Source organism: Peromyscus maniculatus, chromosome 7, assembly GCF_049852395.1.
Source record: "Peromyscus maniculatus bairdii isolate BWxNUB_F1_BW_parent chromosome 7, HU_Pman_BW_mat_3.1, whole genome shotgun sequence".
Lineage (NCBI taxonomy): Eukaryota > Metazoa > Chordata > Mammalia > Rodentia > Cricetidae > Peromyscus > Peromyscus maniculatus.
The window spans coordinates 15,875,045-15,888,971 of NC_134858.1; the positions used below are offsets into that span (position 1 = coordinate 15,875,045).

Below are 13,927 nucleotides of genomic sequence, written 5' to 3' on the forward strand. Positions count from 1 at the left end.
GATATTTTAGGTTCACTGTGGCCTTATTTCTGAACATTTAACATTAAAAATTCATACTGCATATGTTTTCATACAACAAAAAAATCAAAGAATGTAGACAGAAATACTTTTTTCTCTTTTTTTTTCTTTTTTTTCTTTTTCTTTCTTTCTTTTCTTTTTTTTTTTTTTTTTTTTTTTTTTTTTTTGCTTTTCAGTTGCTTTATTTACTTTACAGTTTTTCCGTGCAAATGGGCAGCACTGTACTGTTGACAGAAACTCACACTGAGTGGGAAGGCAATCTCCAATTAGAAGTTGGCAACACAAGCCTCACCTGGCACATGGAAATAACATAAGGCTCACTACAAACAGATCAGTAAAGGCACGGCAGGAAAATGCAAGGAAAAGGAATACATCAGGAATCACAGTATGAATCTCATAAAAATGGCTGAAGTCAAGGCATAAGGCAGAATTCATTATGATGATCATGGTGATTAGAGAACTCCCCCATAAGAATACGCAGACAATTTCTCAACTGTAGCTCCCTAAGTTTCCTCCTGATTTCTCTCATCTCTTCCATAAACATTTCCATATCATCTCCATCTCCACCCAACCCATCATTAATCTGCCTATTGGGTATGGCCCATTGAGAGTTAGGGGAAGTCGGCGAGCCTGTCCTCTTCGGTGGTGGTTGTTTGCTGCAGGCTGGTGGCCATCACCTCCTCCCAAAGGGTGGTCCTCCTTGGACTGTATTAGATTTGACTGTTAGATTTGACAAGAATTGCTATGCTTTTACCATATGTACAGATGGAAATTAATGGTTTAATTAGAAGAAGATATTCAATATTTTTCTAACATAACTTATCAGCATGTAAATGTAATATTAATATATTTTGACTGTGTTGTGCAAGAATGTTTAATTTTAAAAACTGAAGTTTCTGTTACTGACTTGAGGTTCATACAATAGCTATTTGCAGGGTATGGATTCCCAGAAAAAGATAATCATTCTCTTTTGATTATGTGGCCACTGATAGCATTCCCATACTCCAGGGTTTGCCCCAAACTAAATCATATATGGCCAACACTAATGGAAATCAATGGACTATGAGAAAAGAGACATGAAATTGGGTAAAGAATATGAAATGAAGGATATTTGAAGAATTGGGGGAGATGGAAATGAGGGATTAATATGCTTGTAAACATGTGTGAACCTCTCAAATATAAAGAAAAAATTTAAATCACTAAAAGAATTTTAACTTGATATTAAGGCAAAATTTGCAACAATTTCTGAAATGGCCTTGAATGTACTCCAGCCATTTTTGTACTATGTACTTACCTAACTCATATACCTCTGTAGTAATGTCTTTACCCAAAATATTAATAAAGTATGAAAACACAATGAGAAGTTATACATTCTGATATATAACATATTCAGACATGGTTTTCTTTATGAAAAACTTAAACTCCTACATCTAAATAATAATTATGCAAATTTTTCTTTTTAATTTTTAATAAATACTAAATTTTTATTCATGATGAAGAATTTTTATTGTTATGCTGTATCAATATTTTGCATTGTACTTGATATTGTATTACATAATAATATTTTCATACAAGATCATCAGATATTTTGAGCACATTTTTCCTTAGACTTTACTATCATCCCCCCTTTTCCCATCATGTGCTATATTCATCTTGTAGAGACAGACTTAATTCACTTAAAATGGTTATTCCCCATTATGTTTATTTTCCCTCATAGTAACATTCTATTTTACAGATAAAAAACAGGCCTGGTGGTGGTGGTATATGCCTTTAATCCCAGCACTCAGAAAGGCAGAGACAAATGGATCTCTGTGAATTTGAGGCCAGCCTGGTCTACAGAGTGAGTTCCAAGACAGTAAAGAGCTACACAGAGAAAACCTGTCTTCAGAAAACAACAGCAACAAGAAAAAACACAAAGAAACAAAAACAAAAACAGTTCCATATTGCATATGACACGTTTTATTTATCCATTCCTCTGTTGTTGGAGACCTAGGTTGGTTTCATGGCTTTGATATCATAAAAAAGTGTTGCTAAAATAGTGTTGTGCAAATGTCTCTGTGATATATCATCTTGGAGTCCTCTGGACAAATGCCCAGGAATGATATACTTAGGATATATGACACATTTATCTTTGTTGTTTGAGAGTTCTTTATGCTGATTTCCACACTGGCTAGAATAGTATACATTTCCATTAGCTGAGTATAATTCAAGTAAAAGAAATATTGAAGGAAAGGCTCGCCAACAGATTGTGTCAACTGGAAGTGAGTATCAAGGCTTGAAGACCAGGTAGAATACTTAGGTCATTCAGTCACAGAAAACGTCAAACCCAAAGAACTCAAGAATGGAACTTGCAGGAACTCTTGAATACTATAAAAACATAATAGTTATAGAAGAAGAGACTCAGATCAAAGTCACAGAAACTATCTTTAACAAAATTATAGAGAAAAACTTCTGTAATATAAAGAAAGAGATGCCTGTCAAGAACAAATAGGCATGCAGAGTATCAAATAGGCAGGAGCAGAAAAAAGCACCCCACAATACCTAATAATGAAAACATGTAGCATACAGAACAAAGAAAAGATATTATAAGCTGCAAGGGAAAAACACCCAGTAACATTAAGGCAGGTTAATTAGAATAACATCTGAAATAGTAAAGGCAGTTTGCAGAAATCCCATAGTGAACATCACCATAAACAGAGGGGAACTCAATGCATTTTCACTAAAATCAGGAACAAGTATGTCTTCTGTCTTCCTACCTATTCAGTACTTGATGTCTTAACCAGAACAGTGAGACAACTGAAGGAGATCAAGGGGATACAAATAAGAAAGAAGTCAAAGCATCTTCGTTTGAAGGTGATATGACTATACATAAAACACCCTAAAGATTCCACCAGAAAGTTCCCACAGCTTATAAACACATTCAACAAAGTAGTAGGACACAAAATTAAAACAAAAAATTAGACTTCATATTTACAAATAAACACACCAACAAATTAATTAAAGGAACAATACCATTCACAGTAGCCTTAAAAATAATCTATGAGCCAATCAACTGTCTCTTTCCCTCGACCCTCGCCCTTCATTGCTCCCACTCATGTCCAGGTTGTTCATGTAGATCTCAGCCATTTCTCTGTCATTGGGCAATCCTTGTGTCTTTCTTGGGATCCTATTTTCCAGGTAGCCCACCCCCCCCCCATTCCCACCTCCTCCAGGGCAAAGCCTCCCCCAAGGACTGAGTTCGACCTGGTAGACTCAGTCCAGGCAGGTCCAGTCCCCTCCTCCCAGATTGAGCCAAGTGTCCCTGCATAAGTCCCAGGTTTCAAACGGCTAACTCATGCAATGAGCACAGGACCTGGTAGGGGGCAGGAAGGGGGAGAACAAGGGAATCTGTGGCTGTTATGTAGAACTGAATGGTAATATAAAATAAAATAAAAGGAAAAATATTGGAAAAAATAATCTGTGAGTAAATTTATCCATGGAAGTGACAATAGCATCCAAGAAAAGCTAAAAACACTGAAAATGAAATTGAAGAAGATACCAGAAGATAGACAGACCTCCCATTCTCACAGTTTGGAAGTATAAATATTGTAAAAATGGCCATCTTAACAAAAGTAATGTGCAGATTCAATTTAATCTTTATTAAAATTCATTGCTGTTTTTTACAGAAATTTGAAAAATTTCACATGGAAATAAGAATGGTCCATGGTAACCAAACAATCCCAAGAAACAACAACAAAAGCAAAAGCTACCAAAATTATCACCATCCCATATTTCAAGTGAAATTATAGGGCTTAAGTAATAAAAACAGCCTGATACTCATGAAAAAAATCAACTCATGCTTGAATATGATAAAATTGAGGACACACATAGAAATCCATACACATCCACCTGATTTTTGACAGAATCCAACAATAGACATTGGAGAAGAGACAGCATTTTCAACAACTGGTATAATCAGACTTTCCTTTAGGCCACCAACTCACAAATAATGACACAGAGACTTATTAATTATGAAAGTTCAGCTGTTGTGGGGATTCATTCCATTTAGCCAATGACTAGAAAGAATTCCCACAACACTCAGCCTTAGCTTAGACTTGTCCCACTAGCTCTTATGACTTAAATTAACCCATATTTTTTTGATCTATGTTCTGTCACTTGGATCGTTATCTCATCTCTCTGTACTGCCTATGCTGCTTCCTCTGCATCTGGTTAGTGAGTCTGCTTCTCTTCTCCCCAGAGTCCTTTCTGTCCCCAGATGTTGCGCCTACACCTCCTGCCTAGCTATTGGCCATTCAGCTCTTTATTAAACTAATCGCAGCAATGTATCTTCACACAGTGTACACATATCCCACAGCAAACTGGTACTAGTAAAAGTGGATGGCTACATGTAAAACAACGCAACTTGATCCTTGACTTTCCCTCTCCTACAGTTAGAAAATGCCAACAGCTGTCAGTAATGAGATTTCATTCTTACCCATGGCCACGCCATGCTGGACTTGGCCTTGCTTGAGCTTTTATAAGTCTCTTGCATGCTGTCAAAAATCATTGTAAATTCCTATGTGTAATTGCCCTTTTGTTTTGTCTGGAAAACTGTTTTTCTTGAAATCATTCCCTATCCTTTGATCTTACAACTTTAAGTGCATTCTTCTTTGAAGTTCCCTGAAACTTGGGGAATAGGTGTGATATATACATTCCAAATACGGCTGACCAATCTATGGTCACTTATTCTCTGCAGTATTGACCATTCAGATTATATATGTTAATAGCCATCAACTGCAAGAAGAAGCATCTCAGATGAGGGGTGAGAGATGCATTTGTCTGTGAGTATAGCAAGATGTCAGTATGATTGTTTTAGTATACTATGCTCACTTATCAGCATCAATTAAGTTTTCCCCTTGGACATATGACCTATCCTCAGGTTCTTGGACTTATTAACAAGTGCAAGGAATTGATTTAAACTCACAAAGTAGGCATTAGGTCTCATAAAAATCTGGTTGGGTACTCTCATACTATCCATGCTTTTGCACTAATGAGCAATATTGTCAGGCTACTTGTGTTGTAGCTCGCAGTGTTCTCAGCTGGATGAGGCTGATTATTACTCCCACCTCCAAGTAATGTGGATATCATATTCCAGCACTATGAAAGCTAGCCTAGGGATGAATATTTCAGATCAATACCAGCTGATATTTCCATGTTCTATGAGTCTAGTATGTGGCATCTTCAGAAATGGGGTCCTACCACCAAGTTTTAGATGATAACCACAATAATTTGCAATAACAATAATAATATATAATAATTATTATTATTATATCCTTAAAGGCCTATGGGATAAAAATGGCTGATAACTCACAGAAAGAAACCCAAGACCAATCCATGTTTGAAAAAGGCCAAAGTTGATCATTATTTGTTTCTTAATGACTACTATTTTGCCTAGGAGAAGTGGAATTTAAATGTAGCTTCAGTTGGCATTTATGTGACAGTTAATGAGATTTATCATTTTTTTCACGGAGATCATCCATGTCCATTTGTATTTCTTCTCTTGAAAACTGTCTGTTTGGACCCTAAGAAAGACACAGGGATCGCTCAATGACAGAGAAATGGATGAGATCTACATGAACAACCTGGACGTGAGTGGGGTAATGAAGGGTAAGGTTTAAGGAAAAGAGAGCTTAGGGGAGCAGGAGATCCCAGCTGGATCAAGAACAGAGAGGGAGAACAAGAAATAAGAGACCATGATAAATGAAGACCACATGAGAACAGAAAGAAGCAAAGTGCTAGAGAGGTCCCCAGAAATCCACAAAGATACCTCCACAAAAGGCTACTGGCAATGGATGAGAGTAAGCCCAAACTGACCTACTCTGGTGATAGGATGGCCAAACACCCTAATTGTCATGCTGGAAATCTCATCCAATGACTAAGGGAACCGGATGCAGAGATCCACTGCCAGGCCCCAGGTGGAGCTCCAGAAATCCAATCAGCGAGAAAGAGGAGGGTTTGTATGATCGAGAATTGTTGAGACCAGGATTGGAAAAAGCACAGGGACAAATAGCCAAACTAATGGAAATACATGAACTATGAACCAATAGCTGAGGAGCCCCCAACTGGATCAGGCCCTCTGGATAAATGAAACAGTTGATTAGCTTGATCTGTTTGGGAGGCATCCAGGCAGTTGGACCAGGACCTGTCCTCAGTGCATGAGCTGGCTGTTTGGAACCTGGGGCTTATGCAGGAACACTTTGCTTAGCCTGGGAGGAGGGGACTGGACCTGTTTGGACTGAATCTACTGGGTTGAACTCAATCCCCAGGGGAGTCATTGCCCTGGAGGAGATGGGATTGGGGGGGTGACGGGTGAGAGGTGGGGGGTGGTGTGGGCAGGAGGAGGGAGAACAAGAGAATCTGTGGCTGATATGTAAAATTAAGTTAAATTATAAAATAAAAAATACAACAAAAAAAAAAGAAAACTGTTCATTACATTGGCACATTTATCAACTGGGTTGTTTTTTGTTGTTGTTCTTTGTATGTAATAGACATTAATCTGCTATCAAATGTATAGTAAACAAAGATGTTATCCAATTCTTGTAGGGTTTAACTTTCTTCAACTGTTTCCTTTGATGTGCATAAGAATTTTCATTTCATTAGGTCTCATTTGACAATTTTCATGATTTTCTGACTGACTGGATTCTTATTCAGAAAATCATTGACAATGATAGCATCCTTTTCTTTTATTGAAAACTTTTATCATACAATATATTTATGATTATATCCCTCAATTTGTACAAGATCCTTCCCATTTCCCTATCCATGTGATTTTATGCTCTTTTTCTCAAAATCTTTCTTAAAAACAAGAACAAACAAACAAAATACAAGAAATATGCCAGGCAATGTTTGCACATTGCCTTTAATCCCAGAACTCAGAAGGCAGAGCCAGGCGGATCTCTGTGAGTTCGAGGCCAGCCCAGGCTACCAAGTGAGTTCCAGGAAAGGCAGAAAGCTACACGGAGAAACCCTGTCTTGAAGAAAAAGAAATACATTTTAAAAATCCACAAAAACACAAAGACAAAACTAAATTATACAATCAAAAGACCAAAAAGTTAAAAATGCCCAAACAAAGCAAAGTACAACAATTAATCTAGAAAAAATACTGTTTAGTTCATTTTATGTTGGCCAACTATCCTGGGCATGGAACCTACCATGAAGTGTAATTAGCATACTCATTTGAAAGGTACTATTCCCTTTATTTCTTTCTGAATCCGTGCCTTAGTTATATTTTGATTGCTGTGAAGAGACACCATGACCAAGGAAAATGTTAATGATGAAAGCATTTAATTGAAGGCTTACTTATAGTTTTGGAGGATTAGTTGATGGTCATAACAGGAAGCACACATACAATGGAGCAATAGCTGAGAGCTTTACATCATTGTCTTGCAAGCAACAGGCAGAGAGAGAGGAAGGGAAGGAAAAGAGACTAATCCTAGTGTGAGCTTTTGAATCCTTAAAGCCCACCCCCAGTGACAAAACTTCATCCAATAAGACCACACCTCTTAATCTTTCAAATCCTTCTCAGGCAGTTATTCTACTCCCTGATGACTACGGTTTCAAATATATGAGTTTGTATGGTCCATTCTTATTCAAACATCACAGTTTATTTGTAATTTTTATAAAGTAAATCTACTGATTTTTGTGTTAATTTTTTTATCCTGCTACTTTTCTGAAAGTGTTTAACAGAAGGAGAAGTTTCCTGGTAGAGGTTTTAGATCACTTATGCACATAATCATATCATCTGCAAATAAAAATATTTTGACTTCTTTATTTCCTGTTTGTAGCCCATTGATCTCTTTCAGTTGTCCTACTTCTCTGGCTAAGATTTCAAGTACTATATTGAATAGGTATGGAGAGAGAGAACATCTGTCTCTTTTTCATGATATAATGGAATATTTTGAGTCTCTGTACTTTTAGGTTGTTGTTGGTTGTAGATTTGCCATAATTGCCTTTATTATGCTGAAGAATGGCCCTTGTATCCTTAGATTCCCCAGAACTTTTAAAATGAAGGGATGTTGGATTTTGTCAAAGTTTTGCATTTAATGAGAAGATCATAGGGTGTGTCATTCAGTCTCTTTATGTAGTGAGTTTGATTTATGTTTGTTAAGTTATTCCTGTATCTCCAGGATGAAGCCTATTTGAAGATAGTGTCTGGTCTTTTTGATATGTTCTTGGATTTGATTTGGAAGTATTTTATAGAGAATATTTGCATCCATGTTCATAAGAGATACTGGTTGATATATTTCATTTGTTGGGGTATTTGTATAGTTTTGGCATCAAGGTAATAGTGGCCTTATAAGACAAATTAGGAAACATTCCTCCAGTTTCTATTTTGTGAAGTAATTTGAGAAGTATTGGTGTTAATTCTTTTTTGAAGAGCTGATAGAATTCTGTACTGAATTCATTTGGTCCTAAGGCTTTTTGTTTGGAAGATATTTAATTACTGCTTCTTTTTACTAGGAGTTACAGATATGTTTAACTTGCTTATTTTATCTGCATTTAATGTCAATATATCACATATATGAAGAAATTAATTCATTTATTTTAGATGTTCCCATTTGATAGAATACAGAGTTTTTAAAGTATCTTCTTATGATTCTTTGGATTCCCCCGTGTCTGTTGTAATGTCTCCATTTTTATCTCTACTTTTATTAATTTCAATATTCTTTCTCTGTATTTCAGCTAATTTGGTAACAGAGACAGCTGAAAATAGGTCAGGAGGCTGTTAGAAACCAGTGGTTCATCATGTCCAATTCCATATAAATTTTGCAACTGGTATGCTGGAATTTATGTCAAAGAATTATAGTTGTTCAAATGGAGCATTCTAAGCATATAGATACTTACTGACATTTCTGCTCTTGCTTTGCATCTTGTTATTTTCATAGCCAATACTTATAAGGAGTTACTTGAGACAGATATATATCTATTTTAGTCTTCTTGTTAATATGTTGGTTTCTGCTGCCAAAGTCCTGATAGAAGCATTTCCAGGGATGAAGGATTAGCTTTTATTTGGGGACAGGATATGTCAGACCATCTGTGCTGGGAAGTTTTTATGTGAACTTGACACAAGCTGTAGTCATCTGAGAGGAGAGAAATTCAATTGAAAAAAAATGCCCCCCTAAGATTGAGATCTAGACAAACCTATGCAACATGTTCTTAATTAATGATTATTTGGAAGGATCCAGTACTTTTTTATGACATGGTACATCTGGGCTGATGGTATTGAGTGCTATTACAAAGCAGGCTGAGCAAGCCATGAGGAGCAAGCCAGTAAGCAACACTCCTCTCTGACCTCTGCATCCACTCCTGCCTCCAGGCTCATTTGAGTTTCTGACATGCTTTATTTAATAATGAACTGTGATACAGAAGTGTAAATAAAATAAACCCCTTCCTTCACAAGTTGCTTTTGGTCGTGATGTTTTATCACAGTAATAGAACTGATTATTAAGATACTATCATAGTAAAAATATATGGTGGTGGGAGTGTTAGATGTCAGTTGTATACTTACTGGTAAATTAAGAACTAGAGGACGAGGGGCTAGAAAAAAGACAAAGATGTTAAAAATGCGCAATGCTCTTATAAACACATGAGTTCAGTTCCCAGTACCCATGATAGGCTGTAGCTAGAGTTTTCCTGCCTTGCCCACAGTCAGGACAAATCTCTGTCACCTGCCAGTCCCACAGCCGCTCAGACCCAACCAAGTAAACACAGAGATTTATATTGCTTACAAACTGTATGGCTGTGGCAGGCTTCTTGCTAACTGTTCTTATAACTTAAATTAATCCATTTCCATAAATCTGTACCTTGCCACATGGCTCATGGCTTACCGGCATTTTCACATGCTGCTTGTCATGGTGGCAGCTGGCAGTGACTCCTTCACTCCTTCCTGTTCTTTCTTTTCTCCTCTCTGTTAGTCCTGGCTATACTTCCTGCCTAACCACTGGCCAATCAGTATTTTATTTATTGACCAATCAGAGTAATTTGACATACAGACCATCCCACAGCAATAGGCAGCTCACATTCACTTGTAACTCCACCTCCAGGAAATCAGATGTCTTTTTCTGTCCTCTATGGTACCTGCCCTCATGTGTACATACCCATACCCCATTCACCCGCACATACATGTACAGTTCAAAATAAATCTAAATCTTAGATAAAAGAAACAGAGAATGGGAGTGGAATCAGGGCAAGGAAATAACCCTCAAAGGGCCAAGTCCAATGGCCCTTACCACCCAGGCCATAAAGCATAAAGGTTCTATAACCTCCCAACATACTATTAACAATTTGGGGACAAGTGTTCAAACACATGAGTCTGTGGGGATATTTCAGATTTAATTTATAACATTGTCATTATCCAGGGGTTCTGTGGATAAAGTGAAATGGGTCTTTGCAGCTGAAACATATTCTTGAGGTAAAGCCTTTTTACCCAAAACAAAACACATAATTATGAAAGTCTTTCTTGAGTCACAGAAAGCCCCATGGGGACTGAGAGAGTCACTTAGCTCCAAATCTATATTTATTGATTTTTTATTGAAAATAAATTCTTTTCTCATACCATATATCCTGGCCATAGTTTCTACTTTTCCCTGATCCCCCCACCTCACCTCTCACCCAGATCCACTCCCCCTCCATTTCCCTTCAGAAAGGAGCAGGCCTCCAAGAGACAACTACCATACATGACAAAACAAGATACAATAGGACAAAACAAAAGCTTTCATACTGAGGTGGGATGAGTAAACCCTGTAGGAGGAAAAGAATCTAAACAGTAGGCTAAAGAATCAGAGATACACTCACTCCCATTGTTAAGAGTCCCACAAAAACACTAAGCTAAAAGCCATAACATAAAGGCAGATGACCTGGTGCAGTCCCATGCAGGCCCTTTGCTTGACACTTCAGGCTCTGTGAGCCCATAAGAGCCCTTCTGAGTTGATTAAGTGGACCATATTCTCCTGTGTCCTCCATCCCCTCCAACTCCTACAATCATTCCTTCCCCTTTGTGTGGTTCACCGAACTCTGAGAGGAAGAACTCAATGGAGACCTCCAATTTAGAATCTCTGAATGTCTGACTGCGGGTCTCTATTGGGGAAAATTATAAAGGCCACTCCACGTAGTTAAAAGGAAGATTTATTTAGTGGATGACTTACAAATGAAGGAATGGATAGGTTGCGGGGGTCTGGGGAAGGTGTATCGCAATCCAGCGGTGTTCTCTGGAGCTCTGCACAGTCAATCTCCACCGTCCAGGGTCCAGGCGCAGAGAGCGCGCCCAGAGAGAGTGCTCGCCCATCCAGCTCTCGGGTTTCCAGCACCTCCCCTCACCCCGCCTCGTAGGCGTGACAGTTGCCAGAGTCTCAAAGGGGGTTGGAACTTCCAGATCCAAGCTGGAATGGCTACCCACTACATCTCCCCCTTTTTGTCTAAATAAGAAGATTCTAAACTAATACAAGACTATATACAAAGGAATGGTTATCAAATATTGTCCAGAAATAATGAGGGATAATGACCTAGATAAGATGTAACTACAACCAATGCAAACAATATCAAGCAAGAAACACATTCTAAAATCCAGAGAAGTATAGAGCATAGGTTTTAAAACGGCATGTTATAAAGATCATTCAAAGGTGTCCTATCCTAAAGAACCTGAATCTAATACTTAATATGTTCTATCTAAGATATTATATATACTAAGTTGTAACTATAAAAGAAAAGGGGAAGTGCTGTGGATACCACTCTATATAAATAAAACACTGATGGCCAGTGACCAGGCAGGAAGTATAGGTGGGACAAAGAGAGAGGAGAATTGGGGAAACAGGAAGAAGGAGGAGAGACACTGCAGCCACCGCCAGGACAAGCAGCATGTGAAGACGCTGGTAAGCCACCAGCCACGTGGCAAGGTATAGATTTATAGAAATGGGTTAATTTAAGATAAAAGAACAGTTAACAAGAAGCCTGCCATGGCCATACAGTTTATAAGTGATATAAGCGTCTGAGTGATTACTTTATAAGTGGATTGTGGGACTGCGGGGCTTGGGGAACCTGGAGAGAAGCCCTTCAGCAACAGGTCTCTGTACCTGTTCACATCTGCTGCTGGGGGAACCCTCTCTGATGATAACTGGCTAAGACACCAATCTATGAGTATAGAACACTATTATTAGGAATCTTTTTGTTAATTGTTTTCTTTTCTTTTCCTTTTGGTCAGTTGTGTTTGGTTCTACACTAGCTCTCTGATCTATCCAATTTCTGATTTGACCATCCAGGCAAGGTCTAGTCTGGCATGGGCTACTTCTTATGGCCTGGACCTCAAGCTAAACCAGACATTCCTTGGCCAACCACAAATTCTGCACCAGTCTTGAACTAGCATATCTTGAATTTAGGGCAGTTTGTGTGTCAAAGGTTTTATGCCTGAGATGTGTCCAGGTTTTTCTTTCAGTAGAATACAGAGTAGCTTCCAACACCAAAGAGGCTAGAATACAGGAGGGAAGTCTCCAGTGCAGGTACCAGCTCTACTTCCTTATCTTCAATTGCCTGTATGAATATTGTCCTTGGCAATGGTGCCCTGTTGTCAGTTTTCTGAGAGTGACCTTCTGTCCTAGCATCAGCCTGGGCTTTTTGGGGATCTCCATGGGATCCCCTTAGGCAACAAATCTACTTAATGCAATCCCGTCTACCACTGGAAGTTTTACCTGGCTGAAAAAGATGGCCAGTTCAGACTGCATATCCTCCATTACTAGGAGTCCTCACTATAGTCACCCTCATAGATTCCAGGAAGTTTCCACAGAACTTGGTTTTCATGCCACCTCCCAAATAACCACCAATTCCAGCCATCTCTTCATGTACCCTCTCCATCCATCTCTAACCCACAAATGATCCCTCCTGCTTCCATCCCTTCCTGCTCCAGTCCACTTGCAAAATCTATTTTATTTCCCCTTCCCAGGGAAATCCATGAGTACCCCTCTTTACCTATCCTCTCTGTGCCTGTGAATTTAGCTTTGTTACCATTTACTTAATAGCTAGTATTTATGTACAAGTGAATATATACCATATTTGTCTTTCTGGGTCTGGGTTACCTCACTCAGGATGATTTTTTTCTTAGTTGCATTTATTTGCCCACAAATTTCATGACATCATTTTTTAGTAGTAATATTCCATTGTGTAGATGTAACTTATTATTCTCTATCCATTCTTTGGTTGAAACACATATATGTTGTTTCCAGTACCCAACTATTATTAAAAATGATGCACTGAAAATAGTTGAGCAACTGTCCTTGTGGTAGAACAGAGTGTCCTTTGGGTATATGCTCAACTAGGTCTTAAGGTAGATTGATTTCCAGTTGTCTGAGGAACTGCACTATTGATTTCCACAGTGACTGTCAAGTTTGCATACCCACTCACAATAGAGGAGTGTTCCCCTTGCTCCACATCCTGTCTAGCATGAGCTGTCATTTATGTTATTGATCTGAGCCATTATGACAGATGTCAGCTGGAATCTCAAAGTAGATTTCACTTCCATTTCCCTAATGGCTGAGGTTGTTGAATATTTATTTGTTTCTCAACCAGTTAAGATTCCTCTTTGAGAATTCTCTGTTTAGATCTGAACCTCAATTTTAATTGGATTATTTGCATTTTTTATATCTGGTTTCTTGAGTTCTTTACATATTTTGGATATCCTCTATTGGGTGTGGAGTTTATAATTTTTTTCCCATTCTGTAAGTTGCCTATTTGTATGATTGTCAGTGTCCTTTGCCTTACAGAAGATTTTCAGTTTCATGAAGTCCCATTTATTAATTGTTGATAATAATGATGTTCTGTTCAGAAAACTGTCTCCTCTACCAACTCTTTTGAAGTTATTCCTTACCTTCTCTTCTGTCAGGTT

General features: G+C 38.1%; 1 pseudogene; it reads right to left on the bottom strand.

Moving 5' to 3' along the window:
• Window positions 1-174: 174 nt before the first annotated feature.
• Window positions 175-4,549, bottom strand: LOC102925614 (protein BEX3-like; annotated as a pseudogene).
• Window positions 4,550-13,927: the final 9,378 nt, after the last annotated feature.